General features: G+C 34.4%; 1 protein-coding gene across 3 annotated transcripts in view; it reads right to left on the bottom strand.

Annotated features, from left to right (window-relative positions):
* Positions 1-23,266, bottom strand: part of IMMP2L (inner mitochondrial membrane peptidase subunit 2) — a 353,770-nt gene extending 330,504 nt beyond the window's left edge. For 2 of the 3 annotated variants that reach the window (XM_074266876.1, XM_074266874.1), the window contains exon 1: positions 17,475-17,791. The gene's annotated coding sequence lies outside the window, so the exon portion shown is untranslated. Of the gene's footprint in view, positions 1-17,474; positions 17,792-23,217 lie in introns of those variants that run through there. The other variant, XM_074266875.1, reaches the window with a different exon arrangement.
* Between the last annotated feature and the right edge of the window lie 285 nt (positions 23,267-23,551).

Genomic DNA, 23,551 nt, shown 5'->3' with positions numbered 1-23,551 from the left:
ATTTATGACAAAACAAGAGGTAGAGAAGATTATAAGAAGTTAAAAGGATAATTTTGATTATATTTAGCAAATTTCTTCAATAAAAGTCTCATTTCTCAAATATATAGGGAACCGAGGCAAATTTATAAAAATAAGTGTCATTCCTCATTTGATAAAAGAAGAATTATTTAAAAAAAAGAATTATAAAAAAAAAAGAAATTAAAATTATCTATACCATATGAAAAAACGTTCTAAATCACTACTGGTTAAAGAAATGCAAATTAAAACTACTCTGAGCTAGTATCTTACACTTATCAAACTGATTGGCATGACATAAAAAGAAAATGACAAATGTTTACTGGAAGAATATGGAAAAACTGAGATATTAATGTATTGTTGGTGGAGTTATGAACTATCCCAATCATTCTGGAGAGCATTTGGAACTGTGCCTAAAAAGCTATAAAATTGTGTTCACCCTCTGAGTCAGCAATACTACTATTAGATCCATATCTCAAAGAGATCAAAGTAAGGGGAAAAGAACATATTAAAAAATAGTTGTAGCAGCTATATTAATAGTGTCAAAAATTTAGAAATAGAGGGGATGCCCAACAATTGTGGAATGGCTAAACAAGTTGTGGTATATGATAGTGATGGAACATTATTTTGCTATAAGAAATATTAGCATGATAATTTCAGAAAAAAAAGAAAAGGCTTATGCAAACTGAAGCAAAGTGAAGTAAGCAGAACCAGGAAAAGTGTTCATAGTAATAGCAATATTGTAATGATGATCAATTGTAATACATTTAACTACTCTAATGAGGATAATTATTAAGACAATTCTATAAGTCTAATGATAAAAAAAAAAAAATGTTATCCACTTCCAGAGAAAGAATTGATAAATTCTAAATGCAGATTGAAGCATATTTTAATTTATTTTTCTTGAGAATTTTTGTCTGTTTTCCTTTTTAAAATGGCTAATATAAAAATATGTTTTACATTATTTTCATATATATAATCAATATTAAATTGCTCATCTTCTCAAGATGGAGAAAGAGGTGAGAAAAAGGGAAGAACCCTGAACTCAGTTTTTTAAAATGAATTTTACAATTAGGAAATAGTAAAATAAAAATATATTCGGGGAAAAAAAGGAGTTCATTTCAAAAGACAGATACTATATTAACAAAATCCTCCAGGATTCACTCAAGTATTTGTTTTTCTTAAGCTAAAAACTTAGGTAATTGTTATTGTATTTAGGATGTTGTCTTTAGTAGAAAATTTTCTGCTGAGAGAAATCTTTAATGGTTAATTTAAAAAAAAAAAATTATAGTAGACAGCAACTCCTCTATATCAGTCTGGGTTTTGAACTAACTAGTTCCCAAAAGAAATTACAAATCTATAACACCATTTAATCATTTACAGAAAGATAGCAGCATAGCACAACCTATATTTAGGGAATGAAACAAAAACTATATATAATTTTCTATAGAAATTGGTGAAACAAAAATGGTTCTGTCTCTCCAAGAACATTTACTCTTCCTATATTCAAAAAAAAAAAAATACATTACTATGTCAAGGCTTCCAAAATGAAAGAAATTTTCTTCATCACTTCGTTTATTTATGATTTTCACTATGTTCATATTATAAGAAATGAGTTATTTCATTAATTGTTTTTCTGGAAATTGAAGGTAGCACATTTGGAAACAGTAACTTGAACATTTTGATTAATTTAATCCATGATATATTGAAGTAAATGTTCAAGTCTCATTAGCTCTGGTTAAATTTTCAAATGAGGAAGAGAAAAACACACAGCTTCTATAAATAACATCAATTAGTAAAGAAATATAGTTTTTGGACATCTAATTAGAACTGTCACTGGGCTTAATAAGTCCTGAAAGTCCTTGTTTCATGTAGAACAGTCTATTTAGCAAAGTCAATAGTCTCGTCTAATGTGAAATGTCACTTTAGAACAAAAGAAACCTGAAAGATAAGGGCATTTTCCAACAATATAGATCTGTATAATTTCTTGCACACATTAACAGCTGAATTTGCATCAAGTATGGAGACTCAAAGATCCATACTCATTCAAGTATGTCTAAAGTGTAAAATTGAATATGCTAGAAAATAAAACGTAACCTTCTAAACCCAGCATTGTTCAAAAAAATTTACAAGAAAAAACCTGATAGTTGAATTTTACAGAAACTTTCATGCTTAATATTCTCTTAAAATATCTTTCAAAAAAAAAAAAAACTAATACAAATGTAAGGAGCATAGGGAGGAAGAGCCAAGATGAAGGAGAGTAAACAGGACATTGCCTGAGCTCTCCTCGGCTTCCTTTAGAATCAACATTAGAACAAGCCTCTGAACAGATTTTGGAATGACAGAACCCACAAACGTTCAGAATGGAATAATTTTCCAGCTTAAGATATCTTGGAAATACTTCAGGAAAGATCTGTCTCAGTTGGATAGAGGAGAACACAGCCCAGTGCAAGCAAAGCAAAGGAGAACCATGAAGGAGGCTTGGCCAGTGAATCTAGGAAAAGGCTCTTAGCAAAAATCTAGCAGCATTGGCTATTCTGTCCTGGTTCAAAATAGATCAGCAAACCAGCTGTGAGATCTCTAAGTCAACTAGAGAAGGCAAGCTGTGAGCCCTCAAACCTCAGCATAACAAGCAGGGCATCCCATTCAGCACAGTGGGCAAGCCTACAGAAACCCCTGTTGCCCTATAGAAGCACTCAGGACAATCTCCACTGTACCCTAGAAGCACACCAAAACTTTTTTAAATGAGCAAAAAAGCAAAAAGAGTTCTGACCACAGAAAGCTATTATGGAGACAGGGAAGATCAGAACACAAACCAGAAGAGGATAGCAAAGGCAAAATACCTTCAGGTGAAGCACCAAATGGAGATAAGATCTGATCTCCAGCTCAAAAGACTCTCTTGGAAGAGTTTTAAAAGAATTTGAAAAAAGAGGTAAAAGAAAAGTATTTGAGGGAATTATGTCGGGCTTCTGAAAAATTTTGAGGGAAAGGCAATAGCTTGAAAAAGGAAGCACAGAAATTGATTGAAGAAATATATATATATATATATATATATATGTGTGTGTGTGTGTGTGTGTGTGTGTGCATACATATATATATATGTGTGTGCATACATACATATATATACATATATGTATGTATCTATATGTATATATACCAAAGAAAATGACTTTGCAAAAAATAAATTTGACAAAGTGGAAAAATGTATGTGTGTATAGGGGTGTGTGTGTGTGTGTGTGTGTGTGTGTGTGTGTGTGTGTGTGTATTTGGCAAAGTGGAAAATACTTGCACACACATATATACTGAAGAAAACTTCTTAAAAAATAAATTTGGCAAATTTGGCAAAAATTTGGAAAAAGAGGGGGAACCTAGGTGGCACAGTGGATAGAGCACCAGCCCTGAATTCAGACACTCAACACTTCCTAGCTGTGTGACCCTGGGCAAGTCACTTAACCCCAGCCTCAGGGAAAAAAAAAATTGGGAAAAAGAAAAAAAAAAAAACTCCTTAAAAAATAGAATTGGAGTAATGGGGGAACAAATTCATTGAACAAAACAACTCTTTTAAAAATACAATTGACCAAAAACTAATACAAAAGTAGATTAATTCAATTTAAACACTTGTTAAATGTCTACTGTGTGTATGGCTAATGAGGATGAAAAGACAAAAACAAAACAATCTTTGCTGTCAAACAGTTTACATTCTACTAAGGAGATACAATGTTGAGGGAGGGGGAAAAGAAGAGGGAGTAATAGCTAACTCTTACAAAGCTCTTACTATGTGCCAGGAATTGTGCTAAATGCTTACAAATATTATCTCATTTGAGTCTCACTGCAACCTTGGTAGGTAAGTGCTATTATGATCCTCATTTTACTATTGAGGAAATTGAGACAGACAGAAAGTGACTTAATCAGGGTCATATAACTAGTACTTTAGATCACATTTAAACTCAAGTCTTCCTGTGCTCTATCCATTTCATCACCTATGTTTTTTTGTTGTTGTTTTTGTTGTTTGTGAGACGACTGGGGTTAAGTGACTTACCCAGGGGTCACACAGCTAGGAAGAATTAAGTGTCTGAGGTCAGTGTTCTATTCCCTGCACCATCTAGCTGCCCCACCAACAGCAATATCTATATTTTTACATATATAAGTATTTACATATGTATTTACATAAATGTGTATGTTTATATACAAAGTAATTTTATGACTAAGAGAGGTAATAACTGGGAAAGGAGGAGGGTGATACAGAAAAGATCTTTTGTCAGAAGAGGTATCAAAGTTTTGCTGTGAATGAAACAGAATTCTGCTGGGTAGAAGTTAAACAGGAATCCGTTTCAGATATGGAAGACCACTTAAGCAGAGATAGAACATTGCAGAAATTTAGCCTCACACCAGTATGACTTAAAATAAGGAGAATAGGAAAGTGAGTAATATGAAATAAGATTGGAAATATAAGTGGAAGCCAGATTGTGGAAGGTTTAAAATATCAAGCTTTCTATTTTATCCTGGAAATAACAAGAAGTCATTGAAGTTCTTGAGAGGAAAAGGGTTGACATAGTCACATTTTTTTCCCTCAATTTTGAAGGGCAAAATAGGAGGCAGGAACACCGACTAGGAAATTATTGCAATAGTTTAGCTTTAAGGATTGATGGATGCTTGAACCATAAGGTAGAAATTGTGTAGGCAGATAAGAGATAGATGTGACCAGTATTTTAAAGGAAAAACTAAAAAGAGTCAAAAAAAAGTTTTTTTTCAAAAACTAAAGCTACCAACAAACTTACATTTTTTGGTACATTTATCATATTGATATTACCAGTACCATACTATATTTGTATGTTGCTTCATATTTTTTAAAAAGCACTTTTCACTGTTTATTTCCTGCTACGATCCACAAAACAGGCCTCAGGGATGGAAAGAGAAAGTATTACCATTTGCCCCAATTTATAGACAATGAAATTGAGCCTTTCGCTCCTTTCCCAAAATCATAGGTAGTTAGCAAAGTCAGAATTTAAAGTCAGACCCTAATATTGCATACTATCTATTACATTATGTTGATACTCATGGAATCACTCAACATTTGTAAACACGCTATTTTGTATACCAAGATGATATGACAGATATACTACCTGTAGGGCTCACACTTAGTTGTTGGTGGTGTTATCAAAATAGAACTGATAAATTTATTCTGATCCATTCATAAATTCAAAGACTATTATAATTATAAAAACTTTAGAGATAATTTACTCCAATACTTTTATTTTATAAATGAGGAAAATCAGTCCTAGAAAGTAGAAATGACTTGCCCAAGAGGACATTAAGTAATTCCACTAAACTCAAAACCAACTTTTATTCAAGATCTGACCTTCTTCTTACCTAATTATAAGTTAATGACCAACACAATATATATTTACAATCAGCAAGGTATAGGTCTGCTATCTTTGAGATAGCTAGAACATAGTGAAATTGAATACAAAAATTTGGACACAATTTTAACAGTGTCTTAATCAGATGAATGAACTACTAAAATGAACTACTAAAAATGAACATGAGTTAGAACTTCCAGAATATTTAGTTCTGCAAATATTAACTTGTATAAGACTGAATCTATAAACATTATAAGGTTGTATATCTTTATAATTAATTTGAATTAATATATTTTTTAAAAATAGGATACAGTAAGATGCTCAAATCAATTTTGATATGATTGCAAACTTTACCACTAGAGAATCAAAATTTTCATCCACTTAGCTCATTTATTCATTAGTCATTCAGTAATATGAAGTGCTCCTGAGGATTCACATCTTCTAAATCTGAAATCAAGTTTCAAACCTATTTAGGGGATCTACCTTTTTTTCCTCTTAAGAGTTTTAAAGAATAAAATGTTTCAGAAAATATACATCCCATCAGATTTATTTTGGCCAAACAAGTTAATATTAGGAGAAAAGTTGGAGGCATCAAATATGATTAATACAATTTAAGGTAGGAAAAAATGACCTGAGGTAAAAAATTGTTCAATTCAACAATCAAATTAGTTAAGTGAGTCCTAATACAAATGGCCATATCTACTCAATGACCAGACCAAAGACCTGATCTTTCAAAAGTTCTTGGGATGAAAAATAAGTATTTTATCCATTCTTCTATTTCCTCCTGGAGCTCTCAAAACTATTAATCATTAATCATAAATACACAAAATTATAACATTTCACTTAGCCCAGTTCTTGGCAAAAAAAAAAAAAATAAATAAATGCTTAATAAATACTTCATCAGAACAAACATAAGTAAACTGTGTGTGTGTATATGTGTATATACACACACACACACAGAGACACATACAAACAATTTATCAGGAATCAAAGTCAAGCAACTGTCCTATAGTCTCCCAATAGCTACTCTATTCTTTTTCAAAAACCATAATATTTATCCATCTTTCTTCCTGTAGGCTTTATTCTGTTTTGTTTTGTTTTTTCAGTCTTTTAAAGATCACTGACATTGGCTTAGACATTGATTGCATCAACCAATTTTTTTCAGTACCCTGGTATAATCTAGATCTTCTGCTCTCATGATATCCTTATATATTTTGTGCAGTAGCTGGTTCATGTTGGAATAAAATAAAATATTTTGATTTTATAAGCTGGTTAAAATTAAGGGCTTGCAGCCATTCCTTTAGCTTAACAATCACTATAATTCCTTTAATCTTTCTTTTAAAATCTGGATAAGACTATTTCATGGAGATAAGAATAAAATATGGAAAAACTTCATTAAATATTTAATAGTTAACCCTATCAGATACACTTTCATGCTTAGGCATAAAGGCATGCCATCTTCTTGCCTTTAGATACATGATATATTTGGGAATTAACAGAAAAGGAGCATATTCTAATTACTAATGGCTTAGGAACATATGGAGTGGAAAACTACTATAAAGCTGTCAATTTTATTGACAAAAGTAGCTAATTATACTTGTCTCTCAATATAAGAACCTTGAAGATTCCCCAAACATTAAAGTTTACTATTTTCTAAAATTTTAATTGATTAGGACAACCTCAGCTCTATTCAAGCACTTTAAGTTAGAATAACATTTTCATTGAATTGAAAATTATATTATCATCCATCTCAAGAATTCATCTGCACAAAACTATGTCCTTCTGTTTTCCAAAGCCCTTCCCCTAGCTCTGTATTATTCTCAGCATTGAAGGAAGAATCAGTTTTGTTGGCATAAGCATTTTAGGAGTTCAATTTTTAAATATATCCCTAGCACAAAATATAATCCGATACATTTTGGGGGGTTGGAAGGTAAACTAACTATAAAATGAAATGAACAAACAATAGGCAAAATATATTTAGAGTACTGGGATTTGCAAAGCATTTTTTATATATTTCATTTGATCCACACAACAAACCTAAGAGGTAGATATCATTATTATCCCAATTATATAAATGAGGAAATTGAGTTTAAGAAAAATTAAGTATTCAGAATAAATATATGAAGTAGGATTAAAGCTAAGGTTTTAAATCCACTATGTCACTACAATCCTCCCAGCTAGAAGCCTGGTATATTTACGGGTTTCAATATAATAGGCCTTAAAAGTATTGGTGGCATGAAAGCCCTTTAATAGAAAATAACTTTCCCCACCATATTCTATACTTGAATACTATTCTCAGTGAATCAGGGGCTACAAGTTCCAACAGGGTATAATTTAAAGAAAAAGCTAAAAACTATCATCAGAATCAAACTGGATAAAATTAGCCAGGAGCTAACCAAGTAACTCTCCATTTACAGAAATATTTGCTAGATAAAAGCAGCTTCCTAATGTCCTGGAAAGAACACTGGACTTATAGTTAAGAAAACTACTTTGAGTCTCGGTTTCACCCATTTGCTGGCATTGTGGTTTTGAGTAAGTCAATTTAACTTCAATCAGGTTCCTTCTCCACAAAATGGAGATACTAATACTAGGAATCACACAGAGCTATTGTAAGTAAAATACTTTGTAGAATCTAATATTTTCATGGATCTGTGATCTCTAATATATTTGGTCTCTCCAGTGAAAAATTCAACTCACCTACACCATGTGACTCCTTATGTCCATAAGGAGTCACCCAATATGTTCTAAGGGGTGGGGTGGGACTTCTTTTATGTCTTTTAATATTCTATGGATGCTACTGCAGCAGGCAGGCTGTCCACACAGTAGACAAATTAACTCCTTATATAATCCTTGGTCACAAATTCTCAATGTGTCCACTAGTTAAAAACAAGACTATTCTTCAGAATGACTTTAAATGACTACAATCATTTTTCACTAAGAGAACATATAATAGGGCATGTGTCAAAATGCCATAACAATGGCCTCAATCTCAGAAAAAACTTCTGGACAAATCTGCAAAAATTCAATGTTTGTGATTTGTGTGGGTGGTAGCTACAAACTTCTATCTTTTGGATAATCTTGATAAAAAGATCTTCTTTGAGTACATAAAACTTTATTCAAAGAATTGTATAACCAAACATGTTATGAGGAGAAACCCTCCACTTCATTAATTTGCTTTTCTGAGTAGCTTCTTGCACATTTCTTGTTACTGTTTTATTGAGAAAATACTATGATGAAATATAAATATGAAGTTTATCCTTTTCCTGAGGGCTTCTCTTTTCAAGAAGGAATTTTATAATCTATTGTTTGACCTATCAAATAATTTTTATTGAGAATCTACTAGTAAGAAAGCACTTTTAAAATATTCTTATGTTTTAATCAACATAGAAATTAGTTCACCCAATCCTAATCTTTCTTTCATTTTCTTGATGCTGCCTAAGAAATGTTTTATAAGGCAGCTTTTTAAAAGAAATGAATTTAAATATATGATAGATCAAATTATATCTCCTGAAGTAAAATATAAGAGAGGTGGTAGAGGCCTTGAAAGTCATTGGAATTACTGAACATGAACGATATCACAGCAAATGTTAAACCAGAAAGGAACCAAAGACAACAGGAGACTCAGTTATAGCTGCTTGGTTCTGCCTCTATCTCCAGCTGCTGTCTAAATTAAGGTACAGAAATTTTGCATCTAAGCTTCCCTTTCATGGGATCCTAAAAGGTATGGAAAGATGGATAATATCAAATGGGGAGGAAGAGAATAATATATTTTGCAATAACATGGTTCTGTTGTGGCCATACTAAATTTCACCCCCAATCCAGTCCCAACTAAAAAACACTTATAGCAATTGCTGCTTCTGCAACCTTGCTCACAAGACCATAGATTTAAAGATGAAAGAGATCTTAGAGGCCATTCAGATCACCCTCATCATTTCACAAAAAAGGAACTTGAGATACACACAGGTTTGGTGATATGCCTTGTATCACATAGCTAGAACTACTGTCTGAAGCACAACCTGAAACTAAGTTTTCCTAACACTAAATCTGGTAACCAATGCACTGCTTTCTCCACCCTTATCTTCTACTCCATTCTTCTGTGCCCACTGGCTCTCAAATTTTAGCTGGCATCAGAGTGAGGGAACCCTATTTTTCCCCTTCTCAATTGCTCCCTCAATCTACCTCCATAGGAAAGGATATGGGTAATAATATAGAACCTGCCCTTTCTTCATTGAGAAATACAACATTTAGTCTTTTGCAGGTTTAAAAAAGCGAGGAAATTTATTTATTAAGGAAGAAATTCCCCCCAAAAAAAAATTTTTTTAAGATCACAGGATCAAAGATCTAGAATTTGTAGAAACTTTAGAGATCAGTTTTTCTAATACCCTCATTATTAGGATAGGCAATCTGGCCGTGAGTGAATAGCTTCTCCCAAATTACAGAAGTCTCAACAGAAAATTTGAACTGATTCCAGAGGAATCACAATGAATCACAATAGCTTCTTAATTCAAAGTAAGCATAAAGCTTCTTTCTCTTCTTTCCACTCCCTTGTCTAGTTTTCAAGGGGGGGGGGGGGGGGGGGCAAGAAAGGGTGTGTGTGTGTGTGTGTGTGTGTGTGTGTGTGTGTGTGTGTGTAACATGAAATAAATTTGTTTGGCTCCTATATCTAAAGTTAGTTTATAAATTTAAAGTGTGGCCTTAGAGAACTATTTGAGAGAGAATTTTTCCTTTTTAATTCCCTCCCTTTACTGTGCAAATGAGGTCCAGGGAAATTTAGTGACTTCCTCATTTTTAGTTATTGAATTGCTGAACTAAGATTCAAAATCAGCTCATCTGACTTCAAAGCCAGTTCTTATTTGCCAAGATTTGAACTTATACATCATAAAAAGTGGTTCATATGATATTCAAAGAGCAGTATTTTTGGTATCTTTCTAGTAAAATGTAAGCCCCTCTTAGGGCAGGGATTGTTTAACTACAATCTTTGTAACTCTAGTACAGAGCAGTATGCTGCACATAGCTGGCACTTGATAAATGTCTATGAAATTGAATTAAAACTTACAGAGGATTACTATATCTATCCCATTTTATTCATCCTACTTCCTCAATATGAAGTCCTTTACCACCCACTATCTCAAAGATAACATATGGATGTACTGGCATACTCATCTTAGCGCAATGTACTTCCTCTTACACTTCCCCCACTGACAAGATCATCTAAGTCTTCTCTTAACAGAATGCATGTTGCTCTTGTCAGGATGGACAAGGAATACCCAGCTGGTTGTTTGAAGGGGGGAGGGGGAGAGGGAACCAACTGAGGAAAAAAGCATGACATTCTCTAACATTTACTTATCTACTTTTACCTAAGAGTCAATGGTCCCTCCTCTCCAATAATATACTCTGACAAGCACTTTCCAAAATCCCTAGTTGCCTTGAATTCTCAACACCAAGTGAAGAATGAAATTAAAGTACCTTATTTCTCTAATCAGTGCTTGATTTTATAAAATGATAAATGAAAAGAAGAAAGCTGAGAACTATATGATAAATTTATTTTGTAGTATTTCATCTTATACATTTAGACAAAGAATTTTACAACTATAAAACTTTATATTTATTTATTACTTATAATTTATTAAATATTTCATATTAAATTATAAATTACTTATAATTTAAGAAATATTTCATATTAAACTTTTCAAAATCTAATTATCAATAGCCTCTTTAATTTTTTTGCTTCTGCTTTAATTCTCTGTTGATTTAATCACAATTAAATCTCAATAGAATATTAGAATTCTCATGCTCACAATCTTGAAATTCTCCACGTCCTTCTCCATATGATAACTAATATACCACTAGGTGGACTTTAGTTTTTAATTAGACATCTGAATTTAGGAACAGTTTATCAAACTTTCAAATTAGTATTTTATATTATTAAAAGAAGATTACAGGGCTTCTATAAATCAAGATGACAGAGTAAGCAGCAAATTGCCCTAACTCTCCCAGAACCTCCAAACAGCCACTGCACAATGTCTCAAATCAAGTTCTAGAGTAGTAAGAAGCTAAATGAAGCAATCTTTGAGCCTAAGAGACCTGGAGGATGGGTGGAAAACGTCTGTCTTACTTGGGTAAAGGGAAAGCACAGTCCAGGATAACAAAGCATCTCAGGGCAAGCTAGTAGAAAGCCCCACCTCAGCAAACCAGGGATAGATCTTGAGTCCCAGTGCAGTGGGGCTGGAAAATTGCAACTCTATGACCCCACATGTGCCTCAGCATAGCCAGCTGACAACTCCAGCTCTGAGAACTCCCTGTACTTTAGCACAGCCCTAGGCAAACAGGCAACCTAGATAATCAGGTTAGCCCTGTGGAAATGAAAAAATACCCTACCAGCCTTAAGTATATGTCAGACACCACCAGTAAGACCTCAGCTTAGCACCAGGCAAGCTGCTAGAACCTTTTAGACTTCAAATAGTGCCATCTATACCTCAACATAGTCCCAGACATGAGGATCTCCATGGGCTTCAAGGCAACATCAGTATAATACCAGATAAATAGTAGAATCTGCAATCCTTGGTCCAAGAAGCCTAAGATTGAGTCCCTTGCACTCCAGGAGCAGAGCTCAAATTTAAAAGAAAGGGGAAAGGCCAAAAAAAAGATGAACAAATAACAACAACAAAATCTATCCATAGGGAACTATCATGATGAATTGGAAGATCAAAAAATAAACTCAGAAGAGATCAACAATATCAAAACACCTGTGGGCAAAATCATAAAGAATTCCTGGATGAACTCCAAAAAGAGTTTAAAAATCAATAAGAAAAACTGGGAAAAGAAATGACAGTAACATGAGAGAAATATGGGGGAGGGGGAAATAATAATTGGCCAAGAAGAAAAAGAAAGTACAAAATCTAGTTGAGGAAAAGAACTCCTTAAAAAAAGTTAGAATTGGGGGCAGCTAGGTGGCATAGTGGCTAGAGCACCAGCCCTGAAGTCGGGAGGATCTGAGTTCAAAATCTGATCTCACACACTTAACACTTTCTAGCTGTGTGTCCCTGGACAAGTCACTTAACCCTAATTGCCTCAGCAGGGGGAAAAAAAAAAGTTAGAATTGGGCAGGAGGAAGAAAATAAATCTACATCAAGAATCAATCAAATTCAAAAGAATGAAAAAATAGGAAAAAAATGTAAAATGCATACATCATAGCAACTGACCTGGAAAATATATCCAGGAGAGACAATGTCTGTTTTACTGGAATACCTGGAAACTATATTCAAAAGGAGAACCTGGACAGTACCTTTCAAGAAATTATCAAGGAAAATTATCTTGATATACTGGAAATAGCAAAATAAGCATTGAAAGAATTAACCAATCACCTCAGGAAAGAGATCCCAAAATAAAAACTCCAAGCAACATTATAGTCAAATTTCAGAACTGTCAGGTCAAGAAAAAAAAAAAATGCTGCAATTGGCCAGAAAGAAAAAATTCAAATACTGGAGAGCCACAATAAATATTACACAAGACTTAGCAGCAGCAACATTAAAAGAGCAGAGATTATGGAACATGATATTCAAGAAGAAAGGGCTATAATCAAGAATCAAAGGGAGGAAATGGTAATTCAATAAAATAGAAGAATTTCAAGCTTCTATGAGAAAAAGACCAGAATTAATTCAAAAATTTGATCTCTAATATGAAGATCCAAGAGAAACATAAAAGAAAACATGAGGGATTCAATAGAGATAAATATTTTACAACCCTAGAAGGGAAAATGTTTATAATTCTTAATAATTACATATATATAGAGAGAGGATACTGGTATAAGGTAAAATTGAAGAAATGATATAAAAGAAGGTTACTAACTCTTAATACCAAACAACTGGTTGAGCATGAAATTTGTTTTTTCTTTTCTTTAATATTGTTTAAAAATCTTTTAAGAAGGGGTAACTAGTTGGTGTAGTGGATAGAGCACCAGCTCTATCTATCTATCTATCTAACTCCAATTCCCTTATCAAAAAAAAAAAAAAAAAAAAAGAAAGAAAGAAAGAAGAATATATGTCTACCTTCATACTGTAGATGATTGCCCACTACACAGTAAAGTGGTGATGGTAAATCAGTGAGAGATCTATAGCAAATTTAAACTCTACCTGGAAATGCTTTTACCACCACAAGTAAACAAAAGATTTCCTTCTCTCAGAATTCAATTCAGTAAATGTTTATAATAGGCCTACTGTAGTCCTAGGTATCAAAGAAAAGATAAGGTTTGTCTTTGTCATATGTCTTTGTCATATTTACTCTACCTCTCCTAGAACTTCAAAGTCCAATTAAAGTATGAGACACATAAACAACCATAATACAATAATAGAGAATAAATATATTAGCATCTCCTTCATATGCAGCCATAGCCTGGCACCCAAACTTGCCCCATCACCGCTACTCTTACTAATATCTGGAAAGAAGGAAGTAATCATTTATTAATTGCCTATTGTGTGCCAGGCACTATACAAAGTAATTTACAAATATTGTATTATTTGATCTTCAAAAAATCCTGGAAGACAATATCAATGTCCCAATTTTATAATTGAGAAAATTGAGGCAGCAAACACTGGTTAAGACAGCAGAGGCTAAAGTCAAGAAGACTCATCTTCCTGAGTTATTAGCTAAGTGACTCTAGGCAAGTCAAGTAGTCCAGAGAATCAATAATGAAACATTGTCTAAGATCACGAATATCACCATAACCAATAGCCTGAAACTAGTATATAATTCCTGCCTAAAGCCTAGCACTGAGAAAAGAAGTTGGAGGAGGAAGAAATAAACACACTCCTGCTAGCATAGCTACAACAGAAATATTAAAAAGAATATTTCTGACTTCCCAAATTGAAACTCAAATATATTTTCCCATAGAAACAATGTTATAAATAGTGGTTAAATTTTATAGTACTATACTTCAGGTGTATTATGGGCCAAGTAGGTTTTTGTGGCCTGAAACCATATCACCATTTATAACAGTGATTTTATAAGAAAATATTTGAGTTCCCAACAACTGACAAAAACAAGTGATTGAAACATAACCCATTGGTAAGTAGAGAACTGCCTAAAACATATATTCTATCAAAGAAACAAACAAAAGAGATTACTAATGATAGATACACTTTCTCCTTGTTCAACATGTGTGTGTGTATACACATATAGGAAATATGTATGTCTGTCTAATCAGATACTCAGCTTCAATAAACTGAAACATTGTCTTAAACCCCCAAGACCAAAATTTATAGAAATACTACCATATACAATAGCACAGCTGATAATCCTTCCACTAGAATCAAAATGTACTACTTTGTCAGGTGAAAGACATCCATTGTAAAATAAGATTTTGTAGAATTGTTGGCTTTTTTTCAACACTCATTAGCCTTAGACACACTAGATACAAAATGCAACTTAGCATTGCAAAGATAACATAGAAAAACTGAGCCTAAGAATTTTCAAGAGTAAAAGATAACTCCTCAAACTGCTCAAACAAGCACTTCTATAATTGTAGCTGTACTGGGACCAATATCCACCAATATTCCCCTTTTTCCATATAACATGTTAGGCAAGGAATTTTTATTGTCCCCTTAAATGCAGTACTTTACTGAGGGCAAGAGAGGTCTCTCAAATCAGTAGTGGGATAATTCCTAATCACCTAAGGACATAAAAAGGTTCACTTCTTTGGATTCAGTGTCTTTCAGAATTGAAGGCTGTCCCAAAATTACATGAGTCATGATACTCTAATCTCCAGATCAGATCAATTTTATATGTGGAATTTTAGGGTAGGAAATAAAGTCTATCTAAGGAAAGAGCTGGAATATACTTACTGAGAATCCTTTCTATGCTATGACTAAACAAAAGTCTTTTTGTTAACGTTTGAATAACCAATGAATGTCTTATTTCATTTCAAATCAAAACTGAACAAGTACTATTACAGAGAACTTTTCACTCTGAAAAATGCCCTCAGCTTTTCCTCCAATTACTGAGTTTCTCCTTGGAATCTTCATTTGAGGAAGAAAGCAAGCCAGTCCTGTTGAGGATTCTCAATTTCACACCTGTCTCTCTGGACTTTTCCTTCTTGCCCTCTCCACCTTGTTTTTCCAGTTCCTTTTTTATAAGCTATCTTCTCTCATTAGAATGTAAAATCCTTAAAGGCTGGGGCTATCTTTCTGATTGTGTTTATTTGTATTTCAAATGCTTAGAACAGTGCCTGATAAATGTGCATGCTTAACAATTGCTTTTACCTGCCTATCGATTTCAATTTCTACACTCCTAATAGTAGCATTGGGTTTTCCTCCTTTAAGGTACTGCATCATAAGCTGTTGAACAGAGGCAACACTTAACTAGGAATCAAAAAGCATGAGTTCTAATTCCAGCTCTGCAATGTACTAGCTGTAAGATATTGTCACTTAATCTCTCCTAAAATGAGTGTAAGAAGTGGCTAGGGGGTATAGTGAAGAGAGCACCAGCCTGAATTCAGGAGGACCTGAGTTCAAATGTGATCTCAGATACTTAACACTTCCTAGCTGTATGACCCTGGGTAAGTCACAACCCCAATTGCTTCAGCAAAAAATAATAAAAAAATAAAATAAAATGAGTGTATAATGATATCTGGCATTCATATAGCAGTTTAAGATTTACAAAACACTTCACATATCTTACCCCATTTGAGTCTTGCTATAGCCCTGAAAAGTATTAATAATCTTATTTTTAAGATGAGGAAGAAAGGAGAGTTCTCCATTATCAGAACAGTAAGTGAGAATCAAATCCACAAACCTTGAAATACATATTCTAAGATCAGCATTCCATTTGCTATTATGTTTTCAAGTCCACTAGGATTTATTCATCACTTTCAATTTCTAGGCATCATATGTGCTAAATGCTGGGAATACAAATCTAAATAAGCAGAAAGAAACAGCCCCCAGCCCTCAAGAAGCATAGGTTTTAAAGGAAGAAAGACAACAAATAAAAGGAAGTTGAAAAGGGAGAGAGAAATAAAGGTAGGTTTGAAATGATATATATAGTTCTGTGGAGTATCAGGAATATAGCCTGCCTTTATTTTCAAAATTAGGAGAAACAGTAATAAAAATAATTGTATGATGTATACAGCACATAATGGCTTACAAATATACTTCACACTCTTATGAAAGGTATTATGTATGTACATATATATATACACACAGAGATAAAAATGTATATTACATAAAGTTTGGTTTATATATATATATATATGCATATACAGATATATGCATATATATATATACACATATAAAAATATATATGTGTATCACCAATGATGTAGTATAATATCATAGAACAGTTTTTCACTATTAATGCCCTAATGTGATATTTGGTAAGAAAAGGATGCTTGGCTTCCAAGCTAACTAAAAACAAATGTCAAGAAGAGTAAAGACTGATAAAATATGTATATATGCATATTTCCCATATATAATTTATTTCCATATAATTTCCTTTCTCATTCCTCAACCTTTTTGACCTCTCTAAAATTTTACCCTATCAATTAGTGATCACCTTTCATGGATTTCCTCTTCATTCCAGGTTTCTTGAAAACTTCTTCTCAAGTCTCCTTTACTGATTCTTCATTGACATTATGACTATTAATAATGAGGGGTATCCAGGGCTCTGTCTTAGGCTTCCCTTCTCTTTTAATTCTATTATTGACAGCAGCATCAGCTTTTATTGGTTCACTTATCTTTGGATTCTGAGATCCACAAATCCATGCCTATTCTCTTCCCTGAGATACATACAGTACCAAATAATCAACTGCCTTTTTGATAGCAAGAAGTGGATGCCCCATAGCCATGTCAGATTCAATATATCTTCAGCAGAACTAACTTTCCTCATAAATCCTCCTCTTTTCTGAACTTCCCAAATACTTTTTTTTTTGAGGCAATTGGGGTTAAGTGAATTGCCCATGGTCACATAGCAAGGAAGTGTTAAGTGTCTGAGATTTTAGTTCAGATCTTCCTGACTTCAGGGCTGGTGCTCTATCCATTGTGCCATCTAGCTGCCCCATTCCCTATTACTTTCAAGGGCCTCACTATTGTTTTAGTCAATCAGACTCACCTTACAGGTTTATATCCACTCCTCACTCTTCCTCACAGTGTATTTCCAATTCAGTACCAAATACTTTCATCTCTGCTTTCATAAATTCTCTTATATTTATCTCCTCTTTTCACATACTTCATCATCTTAGTATAGATTATCAATACCTCTTGTATATACTATTGCAATGGCTAGAAATTGAGGGTGCTTTGGCAAGTATAGCAGAGGTAGAGAAAGTTTCTATCTTGTTGGTACTCTATAACCAATGAAATCACAAGAGTGGTCTCAAAATCATTTTTAAAAGTCCAAGTGAGATAATAGATAATTATTGCAATGACTTTCTGGCTTCTGTCCCAGACTCATTTCTCCACACTTCAAACCACCTACCACTCAGATGCCAATGTGATTTTTCTAGAGAATAATAATGGTGCTGATGACAAGCTAGCACTTACTATGTGCCAGGCACTGTGCTAAGCACTTTACAATTATTATCTCATTTGATCAGCACATCTGACAGATAGGTACTATTATGATTCCTATTTTATGATGAAAAGTGAGGCAAACAGACATTATGTGACTTGCCCAGGGTCACAGTTAATGTCTGAGACCAAAATGAACCCAGATCTTCATGAGTCCAGGCCAGATGCTCTATCTACATGTCACCCTGATGCACAGGCAGAACAAATCTGACTATGTCACACTATTCTCCCCACCATGAACACTAGGGCCTCCCTGTTATGATACTCCTTGTTTTGCCTGTGCCTTTATATCACCTATCCTACACAGTCCAGCTGTTCTGCCTTCATATCTTGTCTCTTAACTTCTCCTGACTTCTTCAATAATACCCTGCCCATCTAGGTTCTTAGAGCCTATTTCCTCTCAGATTTCCTTCCATCTATTCAGAATATTTTATATAGTTATTTACAGTTACCAATGTATTATAAAATAATTCTCTGAGGGCAAAGGCTGTTTTGTCTTTCTTTGTATCCCCAGTGCTTAGTTGAATAAGAAGTGAACAGTGGCACATAATAATCCCATAAGTTCTTCCTTCATGACTGATTATAGTTCCAACCAATGTACTCTCATCCCTGAAAATATAGTAACAGAGATTTATTCTCCCAAATTATGTCCTTACAATTTCATTAAAAATGCAAAAATCACTGAGAAGATACTATTTAGGTGGATTTTGAAAACCCTAAAATGCTATAGAAATAAATGTCAGTTGCTATTATTGAGTTTTACTTTTGAAAACTCCCAAAGATGTGTAGTGGGTAGTGGAATTTTCCATCCTGTTAATTCCCTATAATGAATTGAATCAGAAGAGTCGTCTCAAAGCCATTATTAAAACTTCATGTGTAGTAATGGATAAGAAAGGTTATATTTTCAAAAGTTATGGTGTGATTTAGAAATTATACTTACTATTGTTGTCATTTATATCAAAGCTTCTTAAATTGTGGGTCATGTGGGGGGGTTACAAAAAAAAATTTGGCAACAGTAAAAAGGCTTGTGAATCCAATGATGAAAAATTAATTCAAAATGAAACATAATGTATCTGAGATGCTTCTGGCAACACTTGCACATGTTGCATTGTATGACTTGTATGCTGCCTTAGTTCTAAACACAAAACATTTGCAGCCTGCACTGCGTATGCACAAACACTGCCATAAAAATTTTGGTCAGGTCAGATTCAAGATGGGGTTGCATAAAATTTTCTCTGGCAAAAGAGGGTCACAAGTGGAAAAAGTTTAAGAAGCTCTGATTTAAACATTAAGTCATGAATTCATTTCTGACAATGTACTAAATTCATACAATGCTCATGCTCAACAGGCCACTTGCTAATCCTGGAATTTGATATTCCTTTTCTCCACTGTGCCTTTACAAAGAGAATACTTAGCTTCCAGAAATACTCAGCCCTATGTCACTTTCACCTTTCTGATCCCCCATTCAATTTTGTCATATTTGGTTATGTTTACATATTACACCCCACAAGAGAAAATGAGTACCTTTTGGTTAAGGGATATTTTTCATTCAATCTTTGTGACCCCAATACCTTGCTGTTACATAATGTTTGTTGTATTATATAATCTAAGTTCTTGACACTTGAGAGTGAATTAGTCTTGAATTGCTTTCCTCCCTCAAAGATAGGAAGAGAGAAAAATACTGAAGATGGCAAATTAGAGTATGAAATCAATTTTTTTAAACTCTGCTATTTAGTCTAGGATCAACCATCTATTAAGATATAAAAGACATTATGCTTTGTGTCAAAGGAAAGAAGGAAAGTGAAGCCACTAGCTGAAATGAAAAGAATTGAAGTTTACAATGTGGATGTAACGTTAAATCATTTTCTACCAATTTACTAGCTGCATCTTGGAAACTTTCACATTATAATTATGATATATATGTATATGTCTGTGTGCATGTTCATATGCATATGCCTACCTATATAGGTGTGTATGTTTTCTCCATATTTACAACTTGAGAACTTTGCTTACTAAAACCCTTAGATTAGAAAGAGGTTAGATAGACATTGTTCAGAAGCAATTTGAGTCAAATATGGTCTGTATTTTCTTGATATTCTCTATTTTGTTTTAAACTGGATATTCCTTTGAGATTACAGAACTCTTTTCTAGCTCAAAAGGTTTTCTTCATCTAATTGTTGTATCACTATTGAGCTTAGAGAATGCCTTTCTAGCTCAAAAGGTTATCTTCATCTAATTATTGTGCACTATTAATACAACTTGCTACAGTGGGCAATGGGTATGCCCTTCAGTACAAAACTCATTATGGTGTCTGAGTTTATGACTAGAATTATAAGTAGCATGTTATACATACACCATTTGCTTCTATCAAGAAAAGTGTTATGAAGCTATTATATTAACATTTGTTAAGACACCCAGAAAGACCCCAACAATTCCAATTCCCTAAGCCTATGTCTTTCCAACCTCACCATTATCCACTATACATAGCAGACTAGGCACTAAATAAATGTGTTGAACTAATCAATGGTTGTTTATTGTTCTCTCTTAGAGTGAATAAGATTACCTGACTATAATGCAAATCGAATAAGGTAAGAAATCTAAAACAATGACAAAAAATTCCTATATAACCTGTACCTCTAGCCTAGTTCGCTACATTTCTGCTCTTAAGTATATTCAATTCCCATTAATCTAATATTAGAATCCCCCAACTTTTCTGTCATAACTTTCATGTAACACAGCTCTGAAATAGAATGGGAGACAGCTGGAGAGGGCGGTTGCTACTTGCAAAGTCCTTGAGCAAAGCAAGGGAGAAGACTACTACAAACTTACTCTTTCCTCATTGAAAATTCTGGAAAATCTTTGAAAGAAGATATAATGTGACAACTACCTTGAAGATCTACTTTCAAAGATCAATATCAAGTCCTTGCTTATTTACTTCTCAGGGAAGGTTCTGCAGAAACAAGATTGCTGCTAATGGATAGTAAGAAGACAAAAAAAAAAAAAAAAGACAGTTGTATATAAGGCATGCTTCCTCAATATCAAGTGCCTTTTCTCTATAAAGCAATACCAGATTTATGAATAGTTCCTTTTCATTCTGACCTTAAGGTTGTTTCTTCAAGAGTTTTAAAATTCTTAACAACAATAATAATAAAAGACCTAAGGATTCACACTCGGATATAAAAGTAGAATGTAAACACCAACCTTTTAAATTGAAAATCATCTCATCTGAAAAATCAGCAACTCATTATTTTAACCCTCATGTATTAGAAAATGGAATTGTTAGGATTCTTACAAGGTGCTAAGTAGGTTGTCTAATTTAGCATGGTACTTAACAGTTCTCTAATTCAGAGTTCACACTTTTCACACCTTTAAGAGTTCACACTTTTAAAAGAGCATATAAAAGGACAAGCCCACTGGAAGCTCCTGGAGATTCAAGACAACTGACTTAGCACCTTGTAAGAATCCTAACAGAATTGGTCTTAGATTTGGATAGATTTGGAAGTTACTTGGCCTCCCAGATTCTTTTCTCATGTATTTGGTAAAATGTTAATAATAATCCACATTTACATTTCAGTTTGTAAAAATTGAAAAGCCTCTACTTCCATGTGAATTCAGCTTATACCTTTCCTACCTATTACATGTAAGGCCTTAAAGCTATTCATTTAACCTCACTCATTTTACTCATTTCTAAATTGAAGGAAATGGACAAGGTAAATTCAAACCTCTCCTAACTCTAAATCCAAAGATCCTAAAGGCTCAGTGGGTTTAGTAAATACTAAGCTATGTGCACTGGCTAGGTGGAACAAGAAAAAAAGAAAAAACACCCCAGGGAAAAGACTACCAAATAAATGAATTAATGAATGGATACTGTGGATATTAAACTTCTACTTTACCACTTTACCTAAGGCTAATCTTAGCACAATATTCAGGTTCAAGAGCTATTTTCACTTCTCTACAAAGCTTTCATCAGTTACTCATCACTAAAAAAATTTTGATTTTTAATATACAAAAATTAAGCTTAATTAAAGCTTATGGTCTTGACACTATGCTTGATATTGAAAATATCAGGAAAGGCCTCCTGCAGAAAGTGGATCTTTAAATGGAGCCAGGGATTGATTGCTAGAGGCAGAGGTAAGAAAGGAATGTATAAAGGCATAAAATGAATGTAAGAAAATGCATGTATTAAGTGCTTACAATGTATGTATTAAGTGCTTACAATGTTTCAAGCACTCTGGAAGATGCATAAGATGGGATGTTCTAAGTACATTGATGTATAAGGTTCAAATTTAGAAGTGAAAAGACCTTAGAGATCAAGTCCCACCCCCTCTCTTATTTAACAGAGGAGGAAACACTGATTCGCAGAAACTTGAGGTAACCCAAGATCACGGGACATAAGGGGCAGTCACAATTTGAACTCAAGTCCTATCTCCAAATCCCAGGCTCTTCCCACATTCCCAAATCCTGCCTGAAACAATTAATGTTTCTATGGGGAAAACTCATGGAATAATAGGCCTCTTTAGCTAGCCTGTGTCCTCTCATCTCTAAGGCTTGATCTTCTCGAGAGAGAACTGAGATTCTAAGGCCAGTTCTACCCAGGGGAAATTCGAAATCCATCCAAACACAGTCAAACTTTCCACTTCTTTCCCTTTCTAGGGAAGAATCTATAACGACTCCCTGCTCTGGGATTTCTTATTCTTCCCATTCTTCCTCGGTGAGGTTTGTGGTTATTTTTGTGCCCAAATCTCCACCTCCAATGAAAAAAATGGTCCTTAAAAATCCAATTAACAAAGCCTAAGGAAATCACCTGTCTGGTGCTACTGGAGTTGCAGCAAGAACTCGATGAGGCGTCCCTTTAGGGGGTAAAAACTGGTGAACTCTGCTCTAGGTCTAAGTCCCTGGCAGAAGTTGAGAGAATTTATCACCAAGCCACGGATAGTGGTGGGCACGGGGTAGGGTGGGAGCTGAGGCTTGCTAGAAAGCTGAAAGGTTAACTGAAAGAAGGTGGGCTAGGTCGCCTTCACTTATATATGCCCACCTACAGGTGCGCTGGTGCTGCAGGTACCACTTATCTCTGCCCCCGCCACGCCCTGCGGTGGCAGCTCCGCTCCCTCAGCCCCGCGCCCCCCAGCAACCGTCCAGGGCGGCCAAGAGTAACGGCGACCCCCTATTCCCATCTTAGACCCAGAACTTGAACCGAACTATGACAATATCCCTGCTCCCGGACCTAGCCAGAAATGGAAGTCCAAGCCTGCCTCTCCCCTTCGCACCTCAACTCAGCTCTGTACCTGGGGCTAGCAGGTCCGACCGTGGTCCCACCTGTGCCTCCGCCTCCGCCTCCCGTGGTCACTTAGCCCCGCCCCTCATACGCCACGCCCTGTGGTGTAAGAGCCCTGCCCACCGGCGGCGGCCAATTATTCTTGCCACCTCTCCTAGATCAGGACCCCCTTCAAAATTTGGTTCTGAGCCACTTCAGAGAAAGGTCCTTATTCCATTCCGTTTGTATGGAAGTAAGATTTAAAACCTGGCCTAGAACCCGGCATGGTATTGTTATTATTAAGGTATAGAGGTAGAAGATCCATTCCGGCCCCTTTACTAAGGATTTTGGAGATCATGGAGACC

The sequence above is a fragment of the Sminthopsis crassicaudata genome, chromosome 5 (assembly GCF_048593235.1).
Source record: "Sminthopsis crassicaudata isolate SCR6 chromosome 5, ASM4859323v1, whole genome shotgun sequence".
Classification (NCBI taxonomy): domain Eukaryota; kingdom Metazoa; phylum Chordata; class Mammalia; order Dasyuromorphia; family Dasyuridae; genus Sminthopsis; species Sminthopsis crassicaudata.
This window is presented reverse-complemented; position numbering and strand designations above follow the sequence as displayed.